Raw genomic sequence first — 16,801 nt, forward strand, 5'->3', positions numbered from 1 at the left:
ATATGTTATCTCTCTTTGTTTACCCTTTCCCAAAAACAAGCTTCGATCCTCTATGAAAACTCACCTAATACTCTCAAAATCGTAAAACAGGAAAGAAAAACAGCGTCAGACAACCCCCTTAAGGAATAACAAAGGACCATTCAACACTCCTCCATAATGTATTCGATCCTTTATATATGGAGTTCTAACCCCTTCCACCACCCCAGACGTCCGTAGTAAATCCAACCCCAAGTCTCCATCACCCATAAAAGGGACAACAAGGGATTCCGAAACTGTGTAGGCGTGTCAGGGCGGGAACATTATGGAGACACACGACATCCCTAAGAAGAGGAGGAAGAGGAGGAGGAGGAGAAGGAAGAGAAGGAGGGGGAGGAAAAAGAGGAAGAGTAAACGGAAATCCCAACTCCATACGTCCCATACTAAACATTTCTTCCCCTCCTCCGCCTCTTCCTCCTCCTCCTACATCTCTTCCTCCTCTTCTTCCTCCTCCTCCTCCTCCTCCTCCTCCTACTACTACTACTACTACTACTACTACTACTCTCATACCAAATCTTCCTCCTACTTACCCATTCCTATTTCATCGATTTTTTCCTCTCTCTCTCTCTCTCTCTCTCTCGGTTACCAGTATCTCCCTCCTCTTCCTCTTCTCCATATTTCTCCATGCCTACTCGTCTTCCCTAACTCCCCTTCCCTCTATTGGTTTGTTTAGACACGTGGCGGTTAAGGGGACTGTCCAAGGGTCGATATATGGCTGAGGGTATAAAGGAGGTTGATGATAATTGATAGAAGGCTAATTGTTTGATATTTAGAGATGATTTTGGGTTAGAGAATTCAAATGCAGTATTTACAGTTTCCTACAGTAGATTATACACTAGTCTTTCGTGATATGTGTGTTATGAGTATTTTATTGATTTTTAGGTTAGTTTTATGTTAATAGAACGATATTTTCATTTTTCTTGTATTATCTTCGCTTATCTTTCATCGTATCTTAGTTTTCTTCTTTTGTCTTCTTTCAATTAACTTTTTTTTTCCTTTCATTACCGTTGAAATTTTCTTCTTTAACATCTCAGAGGAATTTTTCAGTTTATTTTTATCTTTATTATTTTTTTGTCTCATTATTATCTGTTTATCTCTTCTATTTTATCGTAGCTTATCTTTTATCACACTTTATTTACCTTCTATCTTTTTTTATATTATTTTTTTAAACTTGTACCCCCCCTCCCCCATTCCCCCTCCCCTGTCTGTTCTTTTTTAAAATCTTCTGTTTTGGGAAAGATTAAGACTCATCTCCTATATATATTTCCCTTATTCTTAACGTTATTATCATTTGCAGTACTGTAAGTCAATTAGAGCTTACTAATTAGAGTTTACTAAGTTGCCTCCCGCTGATGAATGCTTCGGGGGCCGCTGAACAATCTAAAACTTTATGAATGGGTCGACGGACTGATTAAGTTAGGGAGCAGTGTTGCCAGAACCCGACCATCTTGAGCCGACCTCTCCATCTGGTCCATCTCGTCCTCCTCCTCTTCTTTGTTGTTGTTTGTGTTGGTGGTTTTGTTGCTATTTAATGCCTTTATTTATTTATTATTTTTATTTTGCTTTATTTCTGCGTCCAGTCTCCTCCTCCTCCTCCTCCTCCATCACCTCTTCCACTTTGTTGTTGTTTTGTTGTTAATTGTTTTCTTTTTTACCCTTTTTATGTTCTTTTTTCTTTATTCATTTATTTGCCTCTTCCCTCCTCTTTCTCCTTCACGTCCTTCTCTTCTTCCTCGTCCTTGTCCTCCTCCTCTTCCTCCACCTCCCTCACATCCATTTTCCTCCTCCTCCTCGTTTTTCAAGCTCTCCCCCCCTTCCCCCCCCTTTCCACTACCCCCCCCCCCCCCCCCTCGCACGGCTTTACCCTCTGCTGGAGTCTATACTTGCTGCCACTCGTCACTGATCCGCCGTAAGCCGCCCCGCCCTTAAGAAGCAAAGCCGACTCTCGCTTCTCGAATCCGCACGCCAAAGGTGAGAATGGAAAGGCAAAGCGGAGTGTGTGTGTGTGTGTGTGTGTGTGTGTGTGTGTGTGTGTGTGTGTGTGTGTGTGTGTGTCGTTCGCCTTGGTCTGATCACGTACTGGACTCGAGATTGTCAGCTAGGAGTGGAGATTGAGCTTGGAATATGTGTTTTGAGTATTTGTATGTGTGTTTTTAGTGTGTTTGTATGTGTATAAAGAGAGATAGACATACGGAAACAGTGATAGACAAGCATATATTCAAGGACATTCATGCAAACAGGCGGATACAGACAGCCGTACAGATAAACAGGCACAGAGAGAGATACAGAGACAGACAGACATTCAAACCAAACCATTGACAGATATGAGGCAAACAAACGAAGACAGACAGACAGGGGGAAAGAGAGGGAAAGATAACAGAACAGATGACAACAACACACAAAAAAATAGAGAATACAAAGACAGACAAAGAAAAGAACAGAACGGAGAACAAAATAACGAAAGAAAGAAAATGAGATTAAAAAAACACGAGTAACAAAACGAAACAGAGACAAACAGCAAAACAAAACAAGACAGACCCAACATAAATAGGCATAAAATAGACACAACCATTCTCCCTATTAGCCCTCCTCTCCCTCCTCTCTTCTCCTCTCCCCCTTTTCTCTCCTCATCCTCCAAATCACACTTTAATTGCTCTTGTTGAGTGTTACGAGAGAGTAAATGTTTAAGCCCTAACCATGTAAACAGAACTCCCGTGTGCTTATGACCGTAAATATATCCCCTGAGAGAGAGAGGTGGCTTTTTCTTATTTTGATTATTTTATTGTAACTGATATCTTATTCTCTCTCTCTCTCTCTCTCTCTCTCTCTCTCTCTCTCTCTCTCTCTCTCTCTCTCCATTCGTTATTCCCCTCTTCTCTTCTGTTTTCCTCCTTCCCTAACTTTGCTATCTTCCTTTTTTTCTTCTCCTTCCTTTCCTTCTTTTCTTTCCTTCCTTCCCTTCATTTTCCATCCCTTCCAATTGCTTCCCTCTCTTCCTTTTCCATTTCCCTCTCCTTCCCTTCCCTTTCATTTCCCATCAACCCCTTTCCTTCCTTTTCCTTACCTTCATTTCCCACCCTTTCCATTCTCCTCCCTTTTCCTTATTTTCCCCTTTCTTTCCTTACTCTTTTACCTTTCCCTTCCCTTTCCTTCCTTTCCCCTTCACTTTCCTTAATTTTTCCCCTTCCTTCCCTTCCCACCTCCCTTCCTTTAAATCCCTCTCCTTCTTTCCCCCTTCCTTTCCTTATTTTTTACCTTTCCCTTCCCTTTATTTCCCATCCCTTCCCTCCACTTCAATTCCCTTCCCTGAGGCTCATTCTTCTCTCCCTCCCTCCCTCCTTCCCTCCCTCCTTCCCTCCCTCCTCCCCATCAGGAACGCAACAAATCTAAGCGCCCAAGGGAAAAGGGAGGAAAGGAGAAGGGAGGGAGGGAGGGAGAGAAGTTAGAAGATGGAGGAAAGAGAGGAGGAGGAGGAGGAAGAGGAAGAGGAAGAAGAACCCCACCCTGACCACGCTCTGGGAGTAATATTTTTCCTCCAACTTTTCCCTCCTCCTTCATCCTCTTCCTCCTCCTCCTCCTCCTCCTCCTCCTCCTCCTTCTCTTCCTCTCTTCCTTTTTTTTCTTAAGTTGCGTCCTCCATTAAATTTAACTTGAACTTGCATTTTCCTCCTAATAAATTATTCTCTCTCTCTCTCTCTCTCTCTCTCTCTCTCTCTCTCTCTCTCATAGCTATTTTCTCAGAATGGAAGAACAAGAGTGAAATATGATGATAGGGAGAGAGAGAGAGAGAGAGAGAGAGAGAGAGAGAGAGAGTAATTGGAAGGATAAAAATATTCGTGTTTAGTTGATGATGATTTGTTATGCTCTGTTTGTTTGTTTGTTTGTACGTCACTGATTAACGATGTTGTTTTTTGTTGCTTTGTTGACGTGATGTTGATGTTTTGTTCTTTTTTTATCAGGACGTTGATTAATGTACTGTATCTTTTCCTTTCTTCTCTTTTTTTTTCCATCTCTCCATTTATCATTGTTTTCCTCTTATGTCTTCGTCTATTCACTTGTTATTGTTTTCTTATTTCTTATTTTCTTTTTCATTCATTCTTGTTTTCCTCTTTATTTCTTCATCCTTTCGTTTATTTTTGTTTTTTTCTATTTTTCGTACATTTTATTTTGTTTTCCTCTTTATTTCTCTATCTCATTTATTTTTTTTCGTTTACTTTCCCGTTCAAACAAAAAATTGGTCTCGATTCGACTTTTACTTTCTCTGTTGTCGTTTTTCTTTTCTTTCATTCTTTCCATTCATCATTTTTCCCCATTACGTGAAAGCCAAAAGAGTTAACCTGATTTTGCTCCCCTCCTCTCTCTCTCTCTCTCTCTCTCTCTCTCTCTCTCTCTCTCTCTCTCTCTCTCATTCCTCCTTCACTTCTTTCTCAGCGTATCACAGTTTTTCTTCCTTCCTTCCTTTTTTCCTCTTTCTTTATCCTTTTTTTCTTTCATTCATTCATTCATCTCATTTCCTCCTCTATTCATTCTTTATTCATCTCTCTCTCTCTCTCTCTCTCTCTCTCTCTCTCTCTCTCTCTCTCTCTCTCCTCCCTCCCCCCTGCTCCGGGTGAGCCATTATATTTTTTATGCCTCGTATGATGTAAAATGGAACAACATTTCTCGAAGCGAAATTTCTCTTATAAAAATTTGGGTCCAGGCTTGTGTGGAGTGAAGATGAGAGGGGGGAGGAAGGAGGGGGGGGAGAGAAAGTGGAGGGAGGAAGTGAGGAAGGAGGAGGAAGGAAGGAAGGAAAGATGGTAGGGAAGTTGAGGAAGAGAAAAGAAAGATGCAAGATTGAGGAGGAGAGGGGAAAAGAGAGAGGAGGAGGAGGGAGATTGAGGATGGAAGGAAAGGAGGAAGAAGATGAGAGGGAGAAGGAAGTGGAAGGAAAAGTAATGGTGAAGGAGGAAAAGGAAGGAAGGAAGGAAGGAAATGAGCGAGGGAGAGCAGGAAGGAAGAAAAGACATAAAGGAGAGAAGGAAGGAGGAAGGAAATCAGGAAGAGGCAGGAAGAGTAAGAGGAAGGAAGGGCATTGAGGAAGATGAAGGAAGGAAGGAAAGAATGAAGGTAAAAGGATAAATGATGGAAAGGGAGGACAGTGGAGAGATGAAGGCAAGGAATTAACAAAGATTGATGGATGGAAGGAATCGAATAGAGGGAATAAAGAAGAAACTAAGAATGAGAATGAATTAGAAAGAGAGAATAATGGATTAGTGAAAGGAGACGAGAAAATGAGTGGAACAGAAGAGAGAGAGAGAGAGAGAGAGTGTGAAAACTCTATTGACCTCTTTTACAGTTCACGAGAGACGGCTTGTCACAGACCCTTTCTCTCTCTCTCTCTCTCTCTCTCTCTCTTGCTCTAATGTGCAAAGGAAGGTTGTGATAAGAAGAAAACTTGCCTAATTACAAACAGGTGTAGCCCCGTAGTTTCTGGGGGGGGGGGGGGGGTTAGGAGGTCTATAGCCACCCCCAATGTTGTCTTTATCTGCCTCAAAATGTCCCTAAAAGTGCTTATCTTTAAAACAAACTCCCCCTTCCTTTGCTTGCTCGCTTTGCTTGCCACATTCCACCTCAACTCATGACCCTGTCCCTCCATATCTAATCCCCTTTTTTTATGTTTTTTTTATATCATTCGATTTGTGGTGTTCTGTGGTGTCCTCTTTGTCCCCATAAGACTCACCCATAATTTGGTTGATGTTTGTGTTAGGGGCGAAATGTGGATGATGTGTGTTTGTAATCTATTCTATTTTTACTCAGTTTTAATATTTATTGTATTTATTTATATATTGAATTTTTATATATTTTTTTTTATATTTTTTATTAATTTTTTTTATTTGTTTTTTTCTGATTTTCTTTTTCTTTTCTTTTTTCTTTTTCCTTTCCTTTTTCTCTTCTTTATATAATGTTCTTGCTGTTCTTTTTCTTGCTGTTGTTTTTCTTTTCGACGTTTTGATTTCTTCTTCACATCGTCCTTTCTTGGTGTTCGTGGTTGGTCTGGCCGAGCCGCTTTCCTCCCAGAAGAGACCCGCCCATGATGTTGGCGATGTTGATGTTAGGGCCGAAAGGTGGATGATCCGTGTGTATCTTATGCTTTTCTCGATGTTGTTTCCTAAACTATCCTTTTTTCGGTGTTCTCTTTTATATCATCCTGTTTTGTTCTGTTCTAATTTCATATTCTTTTCTTGTGTTCGTTGTTATTATCCCTTCTTTGTTTATTCCCCTTGGTGGATTGTCTACGACGCCTATAACGAGCCCCACCTGCCCGGTGTGTGTGTGTGTGTGTGTGTGTGTGTGGTTTGAATTCGGAGTTTTCCTTCTCCTAGGAGGACTGCCTACCACGGCTGACGACCCCCTCCTGCCCGGGTTTGTGATCGGAGTTTGCTCTCCTAGGTGAACTGCCTCGCGGCTAACGATCTCCACCTCCCCGGGTTTGTGATCAGAGTTGTCCTTCTCCTAGGTGAACTGCTCACGCTAACGACCTCCACCTGCCGGGTTTTTAATCGGAGTTTGCTCTCCTAGGTGAACTGCTCACGCTAACGACCTCCACCTGCCGGGTTTTTAATCGGAGTTTGCTCTCCTAGGTGAACTGCTGGCGCTAACGACCTCCACCTGCCGGGTTTGTAATCGGAGTTTGCTCTCCTAGGTGAACTGCTCACGCTAACGACCTCCACCTGCCGGGTTTTTAATCGGAGTTTGCTCTCCTAGGTGGACTGCTCTCGCTAACGACCTCCACCTGCCGGGTTTTTAATCGGAGTTTGCTCTCCTAGGTGAACTGCTCACGCTAACGACCTCCACCTGCCGGGTTTGTAATCGGAGTTTGCTCTCCTAGGTGAACTGCCTCGCGGCTAACGACCTCCACCTGCCGGGTTTGTTGTTCGGAGTTGTCCCTCTCCTAGATGAATTGCCTACCATGGCTAACGACCTCCATCTGTCCGTGTTTGTTGTTCGGAGTTGTCCCTCTCCTAGATGAATTGCCTACCACGGCTGACGACCTCCATCTGTCCGTGTTTGTTGTTCGGAGTTGTCCCTCTCCTAGATGAATTGCCTACCACGGCTGACGACCTCCATCTGCCCGTGTTTGTTGTTCGGAGTTGTCCCTCTCCTAGATGAATTACCTACCACGGCTAACGACCTCCATCTGCCCGTGTTTGTTGTTCGGAGTTGTCCCTCTCCTAGATGAATTGCCTACTATGGCTAACGACCTTCATCTGCCCGTGTTTGTTGTTCGGAGTTGTCCCTCTCCTAGATGAATTGCCTACCACGGCTGACGACCTCCATCTGTCCGTGTTTGTTGTTCGGAGTTGTCCCTCTCCTAGATGAATTGCCTACCATAGCTAACGACCTTCATCTGCCCGGGTTTGTTGTTCGGAGTTGTCCCTCTCCTAGATGAACTGCCTACCATGGCTAACGACCTTCATCTGCCCGGGTTTGTTGTTCGGAGTTGTCCCTCTCCTAGATGAATTGCCTACCATGGCTAACGACCTTCATCTGCCCGGGTTTGTTGTTCGGAGTTGTCCTTCTCCTAGATGAATTGCCTACCATGGCTAACGACCTTCATCTGCCCGGGTTTGTTGTTCGGAGTTGTCCTTCTCCTAGGTGAACTGCTCACGCTAACGAGCTCCACCTGCCCGGATTTTTCATCGGAGTTTGCTCTCCTAGGTGAACTGCTCACGCTAACGAGCTCCACCTGCCCGGATTTTTCATCGGAGTTTGCTCTCCTAGGTGAACTGCTCGCGCTAACGAGCTCCACCTGCCCGGATTTTTCATCGGAGTTTGCTCTCCTAGGTGAACTGCTCGCGCTAACGACCTCCACCTGCCGGGTTTGATGTTCGGAGTTTGCTCTCCTAGATGGACTGCCTACCACGGCTAACGAGCCCCATCTGCCCGGGTTTGTTGTTCGGAGTTTGCTCTCCTAGGTGGACTGCCTACCACGGCTAACGAGCCCCACCTACCCGATCTCCGGCACCTCCGCGGACGCCCCGGGGCACACCAAGGCGCCCCTCTGGGAGCCCTCCAGTACCGCCCTTCTCGCCAGGGAGACCTTGGGCTCGCTGGCGCTCCTTACTCTCGATCCCCTCCGAGTCGAGGAGGACGGCGGATGCAAGAACTCGCTTCTTAAAACTACCAGACTGGATTATGAAATTAATATAAGATATCGCAATGCTCGCCGCGTATATCGTCTTTGGGATGGTAAGTCGAGGGGCCTCGGGAACGCGCACAGGGCGTCCAAAAACTTACTCCGTTTCCCTCTTTCCTTACTTCCCGGATTTTTCTTTTATCATGTGCTCCTTATCTTTAATCGTCTGTTTTTTTATTCATTTATTTATTGTTTCACTCTTATTAAATAGATAATTGAGTGGAAAATGTTCGGATGGGGAAATGCCCAGAAGGGAATCTCTTGTCAAGGGGTGAAATGTCCATGGAGGAGTAATTCTTTCCGGTACCCACTGCTGCTACTACTACTACTACTACTACTAAACTATTTGCTACATGGTAAGGTCAACAGTTGATATCGTTTGTCTTATGTAAAATTTAAAGCGTTCCTCGTAGCCGCGGGTGAAGGCGGGGCAGTATACCCATGTCACAGTCCATCGGGGGCCCTTCCTGAAAGCCCGGGAGGACCCAGCTAACTGTTAAGTGTTCGTGGGTCTTTTAAATGGGAAAATACTCGATAAAACTATACTTACATTCATCTAAAACGTGTATTTCAAACGCGTATAAAATCCATATATTTTCAACTCTGTCACACACATGGCCTTTTACTAAACTAAAGAAATAGGTAAAATATTCTTAAAGCTTTGGAATGGCAACTATTAACAAATTAATCTTGGTAAGTAAGAAATAATAAATCTGCTTAAGTTTTGTTGTGTTGCCAGGAATAAGATAGAATTAGCTTGCATCACATGTTTTGGATCCTTTTTACATGAGTTATTTCCAAGGGTGTCACGTGGGTACTCTTTTCCTCCATATCTGTTCCCTATATCCTGAGTGTCCGCCCGTTGCCATTTCTTATCTTTAATTCCCTTTATTTTGTCTGTATTTTTCTGTTCCTATCGGCGGTCCTATCATCCCTTATATGACTCCCTGCACTGATATCTCCATTTTCCTTTGGGCATCAACAAAACAAATAAACGAGAGAGAGAGAGAGAGAGAGAGAGAGAGAGAGAGAGAGAGAGAGAGAGAGAGAGAGCATAATCCCAGATCCCTTGAAATTGCCCCAACGACTGAATCTCCCTTTGTGATGTTCCGGCTTTCTCCTCTCGCAACAGCTGTGACGAGAGAGAGAGAGAGAGAGAGAGAGAGAGAGAGATGCAAGACTAACAAAGAAAACAGTTAAGTAAAAATACAAAAATAGATCAACATCCAATACACTTACGAGAGAGAGAGAGAGAGAGAGAGAGAGAGAGAGATGGACGCACAAGACAAACAAAAATAAAAGAAAAAAAGCAAATCAGCAAAAGAAAACAAAAGGTAGATGAACAATGCAATACAGACACAAGAGAGAGAGAGAGAGAGGGGGGCAGGGGGGGGTACCGGTGACCACTCGTGTAAGGCCGAATAAAGGTCACCAGTTATAGAAAATCAATAAGTGCCAAGATTCGTCATGGTGCCATTGTCTCGCGGGAAGGGATTTAACACGGCTCAGAGGGACGAGGAGGAGGAGGAGGAGGAGGAGATAGAGATTGAGAAGGATGAGGATGCAGCGGAAGAGGAGAAGCAAAAATACGTATGATAAGAAGGAAAATGTAAAGAGAATGAGGAAGAGAAATAGTCGGAGGAGAAGGAGCAGGAGGAGAACGAGGAGGAGGAGGAGGAGATAGAGATGGAGAAGGATGGGGATGCAGCGGAAGAGGAGGAGAAGCAAAAATACGTATGATAAGAAGGAAAATGTAAAGAGAATGAGGAAGAGAAATAGTCGGAGGAGAAGGAGCAGGAGGAGAAAGAGGAGGAGGAGGAGGAGGAGGAGATGGAAGACACGAAACTATCAAGCAAAGGAGAAGAAAAGGAGAAGGAATAAGGAGACTGCACATATGAGAGAGAGAGAGAGAGAGAGAGAGAGAGAGAGAGAGAGAGATGTATCCGTGAACCTTTAGTATTGAGGAAGAGGAAGAAGAGGAGGAGGAGGAAGGTACAAAGTCATTTTTATCTCCTCGTTCCTCTGATCATTTTCCAAGCGAGTGTTTTGATTTCTTGTTTTATTTTCTTTAATTTTCACTCTTGTTTTATTTTTTGTTTTTATTGTTTGTTTTTATTCTGAGTTTATTTCGTGATTCCTTTATTTTTTCCTTTTTCTGTTTTTGTTTTTGTCTTTCCGTTTTATTTGTTAGTTTTATCGCTGTTTTCATTGTTATTGTTAATGCTCTCTCTCTCTCTCTCTCTCTCTCTCTCTCTCTCTCTCTCTCTCTCTCTCTCATCACCATTCATCTCTTTAAAACATTCCCTATTTTCCTTCTCTTTCTTTCTCAACCATTTTCTCTTATTCTTTGTTATTTATATTCTTCTTTCATCTTCCTCTTCCCCCTTTCATGTTTCCCCCTTCGCTTGCTTTTTCCCTTTTCTTTTTTTCTCATTTCCTGCATTCACTGTTATTCATATATTCCCCTTATTTATTTATTTTTCTTTTCTGCCATTGTTAGTTTTTGTCTATGTTTGTTTACAGTGTTTCGTATCATGAGTTCCCATATTGTGTTTAGTTTGCCCTTCGTTTTCTTTACCCGTTTTCTTTTTATATATTTTTTACTCTTTTATTCTTCCTGTTGTTTATTTGTTCCATGTTATTTCCTTCTTTCACTCCCTTCCTCGTTCTTTCTTTCTTTTCTTGTCTCCCTTTCGTCTTTTTTTCTTTCCATTTTTTTCATTTGTCTTTATTTTTTCTTCATTTTCCCTTATCGTCCCCTACCACCTCCTTCTTTCCTTCCCCCTCCTCCTCCTCTTCCTTCTTCTTCTGCTCTTCCTTCCTTCCTTCCTTCCTTCCTGGTCTCGTCTTTTTTCGTATCCTCCTTTTCTCTTCCTTTTCTTCCCCCTCCTCCTCCTCCTCCTCCTCTTCCTTCACCCCTTTTTCTCCTCCTCCTCCTCCTCTTCCCCCTCTTCCTTCACCCCTTTTTCTCCTCCTCCTCTTCCTCCTCTTCCCTTCTCTTTCCTCTGTTTCCTTCGCCCTCCTCCTCCTCCTCCTTTCCCTCTCTTCCATCACCCCTTTTTTCTCCTCCACCTCTTCCTCCTCTACCCTTCTCTTTCCTCTGCTTCCTTCGCTCGCCTCCTCCTCCTCCTCCTCTTCCCCCTCTTCCTTCACCCCTTTTTTCTCCTCCTCCTCTTCCCTTCTCTTTCCTCTGCTTCCTTCACCCCCCTCCTCCTCCTCCTCCTCCTCTACCCTCTCTTCCATCACCCCTTTTTTCTCCTCCACCTCTTCCTCCTCTACCCTTCTCTTTCCTCTGCTTACTTCGCCCCCCTCCTCCTCCTCCTCCTCCTCCTCCTCCTCCTCCTCCTCCTCCTCCTCCTCCTCCTCCTCCTCCTCCTATATTTTTTCCTTCCTTTCTTGCCCTTTCTCACCAGTTGGGTTTGTGGTCGGTCGTAAATTGTCGGCGTGTGGCGGTGGTGGTGGTGGTGTGGCGGTGGTGGTGGTGGTGTGGTGGTGGTGGTGGTGGTGGTGGTGGTGGTATTGTGGTGTTTTTCATTCTCCACTTTAATATTATTGGAGATTGCCCCTGGTTTCATCTCCCCGCCTCCTCTCTCTCTCTCTCTCTCTCTCTCTCTCTCTAAATAACGAGACATTAATATATTTTCTATTGTTACCGTATTTTTCTCCTTTCGTAAATTGTGGAGGAGGAGGAGGAGGAGGAAGAAGAAGAAGAAGAAGAAGAAGAAGAAGAAGTCAGAGAGAAGACAGAATATGAAAAAGAAGAATATGAAGGGAAGGAAGAGAAAGTGAAAGAAGAGGTGAAGGAAGACGAAGAGGAGGAGGAGGAGAAGGATGGTTCGCTTTCATGGGGGGAGAGGGGAAGAGAGGAGGAGGAGGAGGAGGAGACTCACGTGAAAGGTCGCACACACACACACACACACACACACACACACACACACACACACACACACACACACACACACACACACACACACACACACACGGCCCCTCTGAGCGATGGCTGCCATAAAATGAGGGTGAGTAGACGACGACAGGAAGAGGAAGAAGAGGAGGAGGAGGAGGAGGAGGAGGAAGACAAAGGAAGACTGGAACGCAGGTAGACAAGAAGAGAGGAATGAAATAAGAGGAAAACAAAGATAAGGGAAAAGAGAGAGAGAGAGAGAGAGAGAGAGAGAGAGAGAGAGAGAGAGAGAGAGAGAGAGAGAGAGAGAGAGAGAGAGAGAGAGAGAGAGAGAGAGAGAGAGAGAGAGAGAGAGAGAGAGAGAGAGAGAGAGAGAGAGAAAGGATGGAGACAAGATAATGTGTTCGTAAATGTTGGAAGAGAGAGAGAGAGAGAGAGAGAGAGAGAGAGAGAGAGAGAGAGAGAGAGAGAGAGAGAGAGAGAGAGAGAGAGAGAGAGAGAGAGAGAGAGAGTAATTTTCTTTCTTGTCACTATGCAACTCTCTCTCTCTCTCTCTCTCTCTCTCTCTCTCTCACTGATGGAGCGAAAGTCATTAGCGTGGGTGTGTTTGGTGATGTGGAGACGAGGTGGAGGAGGTGGAGGTGGTGGAGGTGGTGATGGTGATGGTGGTGTTTACATTGGTGATGACTAAGGTGATGGTGGTGATGGTGAGAATGGAGTTAGTTATAGGTGTGGTGAAGGTGGTGATGGTGGTGGTGGTGATGATGTTTAGAACTGAAAATTATATATAGTGATGATGATTCTTATATAGGCATTGGTGGTGATGGTGATGATAGGGATAAGGACTTTTTTATGATGACTAGTGGTGGTGGTGATGATGATGATGGTGGTGGTGATGATGGTGACTTGTGGTGATTACAGATGATGGTGATGATGGTGATGATGATGGTGGTGAAGGAAACAAAGATGATGGTGATAATGACTGTTTTATGATGATAGTGAAGATTATGATGACTAGTTCTTGTGGTGATGACAATGGTGATGATGATGGTGATAATGACTGTTTTTTGTGATGACGTTGAAGATTATGATGACTAGTGGTGATGACAGATAATGGTGATGATAATGGTGATGAACTTTCTTTTCCTTCTCCTCTAATAGCCTTTTTTGACTCGAGAGGAAATTACTTGTTTGATTTATATTCCCACCTGGTGTTCGAGGGGGGGGGGAGGAGGAGGGGGAGGGGGGTTAATTTACCTGTTGTTGTTGTTGTTGTTGTTGTTGTTTTCCCTCTCACCTTTAATTACCTTTTTCTTCCTTTTATTTTATTGTGGTATTTAAATTAAAGTCCATATTCGCGTTTATTTTTATAGGTCTGTTATGGTTGGATCAGGGTGTGTGTGTGTGTGTGTGTGTGTGTGTGTGTGTGTGTGTTAACTTGTATTCATTAATTGCTTGCATGTTTTGTTTGTAAAAGTCGTAAGTGTTGCGATGTGTTTTGTTGATTTTTGCAGTGGTGTGTGTGTGTGTGTGTGTGTGTGTGTGTGTGTGTGTGTGTGTGTGTGTGTGTGTGTGTGTGTGTGTGTGTGTGCAGACTTAGATACTTATCAATTCATCCTCTTTTATCGATATAAAATTAAAGAAGTATAAAAAAATAAAAGAGATAGGCCAGAAAAAAGAAAGGTAAAGAAAGCGAAAAGGGAGAAAAAGGAAGAAGATATAAAGAAAGAAAGAAGGAAAGAAAGGAAGAAAGAAGATAACATAGGGTAGATAAGACATATGGGAAAAAATTAAACCTGGTGAATGAACTGAAAAAAACAACATTAAAGGAGACAGAGAAAGAAGGAAGAATAAGTAGGAAAGGAAGATGTGAAAACCGAGTAAAAACCACAGAAAGAAAGAAAAACAAACTAAGCAAGATATTACATTTGGGGAAGATCCTCACCTAATCAATGGCCTGGAAGGAATATTGGAGACCTAGATAGATATTTTATGGGGGAACTAAACTAGCGGCCTAGCCATAAGAAGCGATAGATATGGAGGCTAAAAGGAGGGTCTAAATGGCTGACTGGAAGACTGGGTGACTGCTTCGCTGGCTGACTGGCTCTCTGGGTGACTGGATGGCTGGCTGACTGGCTTTCTGGGTGACTGTATGGCTGGATGACTGACTGAAGGGCTGACTGACTGGCTAAATGGCTGACTCGATGGCTGGCGTACTGGGTGAATGTATGAATGACTAACTGACTGGTTGTATGGCTGACTAACTGACTGACTGGATAACTGAAAATGTGAGTAACTGGCTGACATGGTGTATGGCTGACTGCCTGATTTACTGACTGAATGGCTGACTTACTGATCGACTGACTGGATGGCTGACTGAGAAACTGACTAGCTGATTGGATAGATGGATGGTAGACTGACTTAACTGACTGACTGGCTGACTGGCTGGCGTCGACGGAACGGTTATGTGTCTGGTGGAAGGGGGCGGCGAGGGAGCTTTGGCAGAGGGCAGAGGCAGGATTTTGATCAGCCATATATATGAGGATGAGCCAAATGACACTATTGGGTTAAGGGGAAAGGGTGCGGGGAGGGAGGGAAGGGAGAGGGAGGAGAGTGGAAAGGGAGGAAGGGATAGAGGGGACAGAGGGGACAGAGGAAAGGGCTAGGGTAGGGGAGAGGGGAAGGGAATGGTAAGGGGAAAGAGAGAGTGGTGATAAAGGGAGAGAGGAAAGGGGTGAGGGTAGAGGAGAAAGGAAGGGGTGAGCGAGAGGGAGAGGGGAGAAAGGGAAGTGATGAGGGGGAGGCGGGAAGTGAAGGGAAGGGGAGAAAGTTGATAAGGGGAAGAGGAGGGGGAGTGAAGAGAAGGGAAGTGGGGAGATAAGGGGAAGGGAAGGGGAGAGAGTTGATACGGGGAAGAGAAGGGGGAGTGGGGAGATATTGGTAAGGGGAGGGGGGGTGGAAGGGAAGGGCGAGGGGAGATATTGGCGCGTTTGAGAATGAAATGATTACCAACCTTTGCGAGAAGTGAAGTGTTTTTTCCTTTTCCTTTTTCCTGTTTTTTTTCCCTTTTCATTTATTTTCCTTGTTCGTGTTTGTCCTTCCTTTCCTTCCTTGCTTTCTTAACCATTCCAGTAACTAATGTATTTTTTCCTTTGTCTTTTCCTATTTTTTCCTCCTTTTCCTTCCTTGTTTGTCAACCATCACGAGAACTGATGATTTTTTTCCTATTTTCCTTTTATCCACATTTTGTTTTCCTTTCTCCAGTGTTTTTCCTTCTTCTTCTTCCTTTACTTCCTCACTTTGGCAACCATTACGATATCTGCTGTATAATTTTCCATTTTTTCCTCCTTTTTCTTTCCTCTTTTCCGTCTTCGAGTTGTTCCTTCCTTTCTTTCCTTATTTTTCTCTGTAACTTTATTCAACTTGCAGGTCACGTTCATAACCTGTCTTGTTCCGGAATCCTTCGTCTAATTTATCTTCATATCCAACCATCAGGAGGTCAGAAAAGTGTCCAAATGACCTTTTTTTCCCTTCTGCTGCTTTGCTTTTTTTTCCCTTTCCTCGGTAACTTCAGCCATCTTGCAGAGACAGATCGTAACTTCTTTTTCGCGAGTTCTTCTTCCTTGGTTGTTCTGTTTCACCTTCTTCTAGTGTTATTACTATTATCTGTCTTGCCATTTTTCATTTCTTTCTTACTTCTTTTATATTTTCCTCTATTTCCCTCCTTTCCCTCCCTGCCTCCCTCCCTCCATGCATCCTTCATTCCTCTGTGATTTCCCATCTGTCATATCTTATCTCTTCTCTCTCTCTCTCTCTCTCTCTCTCTCTCTCTCTCTCTCTCTCCTTCCTCGCATTTCCTCCTCCAAAGACGGAAAGAGAAAATGCCAAAGGCTTATCACATCTGCCTCCTCCTCCTCCTCCTCCTCCTCCTCCTTCTCCTTCTCCTCCTCCTCCTCCGCTTGCTCCACTTCCTCGACCTCCTTCCTTGGGTATAGTTATGACAGCAATAATAATAACAACAAGGAGGAGGAAGAGGAAGAGGAGGAGGAGGAGGAGGAGGAGGAGGAGGAGGAGGAGGAGGAGGAGGAGGTACTTTGATGAGAACTGTATGAAACTGTATTATCCAGAGAGAGAGAGAGAGAGAGAGAGAGAGAGAGAGAGAGAGAGAGAGAGAGAGAGAGGTGTCCTGGAGGTAAGACTTAACTATCAACTTTAGGGTAAAAAAAGGGAACAAAGGGTAACACTTTTAGGGAGGATAAAGGGAGGAAAGAAGGGAGGGAGGGAGAGAAGGGAGAGAGGAAGGAAGGGAGGGAGGGAGGGAGGGGAGGAGAGGCACCGTCACCAAAGAAAAGAAGGGAAGTGGAGGGAGGAAATGAAAGAGAGAGAGAGAGAGAGAGTGAGAGAGAGAGAGAGAGAGAGAGAGAGAGAGAGAGAAAGCAAACCAATCTCTCTCTCTCTCTCTCTCTCTCTCTCTCAAAGAAAATGAGATATGTGTTCTGTTAGGAAGTGGGGTCAGAGGAGGAGAAAGAGGAAGAGGAAGAGGAAGCGGAGGCAGAGGGCGAGGATAAGAGGAATAAGAAGAGGAGGAGGAGGAGGAGGAGGGAGGAGAGGGCGAGGCGTCAAGAAAGAGAGAAAAAAATCGAAAGAGGAAGTGGAGGAATTTAAGAGGAAAGAGAGAGAGAGAC

The 16,801-nt window shown here is 44.1% G+C and overlaps 1 protein-coding gene and 1 long non-coding RNA gene across 13 annotated transcripts in view; one reads left to right on the plus strand and one right to left on the minus strand.

The window, feature by feature from the left end:
• Positions 1-16,801, plus strand: part of LOC127010319 (multiple PDZ domain protein-like) — a 174,991-nt gene that overhangs the window by 39,943 nt on the left and 118,247 nt on the right. The window lies entirely within an intron of this gene.
• On the minus strand, positions 6,209-9,184 carry LOC127010320 (uncharacterized). 8 transcript variants are annotated; one of them, XR_007763050.1, is made up of 3 exons: positions 7,829-8,230; positions 7,281-7,765; positions 6,209-7,140 (listed from the first exon to the last, which is right to left on the minus strand). It is a non-coding gene; the product is annotated as an uncharacterized LOC127010320 (long non-coding RNA). The 8 variants fall into 8 exon arrangements; XR_007763053.1 differs by having other exon boundaries at positions 6,209-7,123; positions 7,194-7,765; XR_007763051.1 differs by having other exon boundaries at positions 7,351-7,765; positions 7,829-8,229.

The sequence above is a fragment of the Eriocheir sinensis genome, chromosome 43 (genome assembly GCF_024679095.1).
Source record: "Eriocheir sinensis breed Jianghai 21 chromosome 43, ASM2467909v1, whole genome shotgun sequence".
NCBI lineage: Eukaryota > Metazoa > Arthropoda > Malacostraca > Decapoda > Varunidae > Eriocheir > Eriocheir sinensis.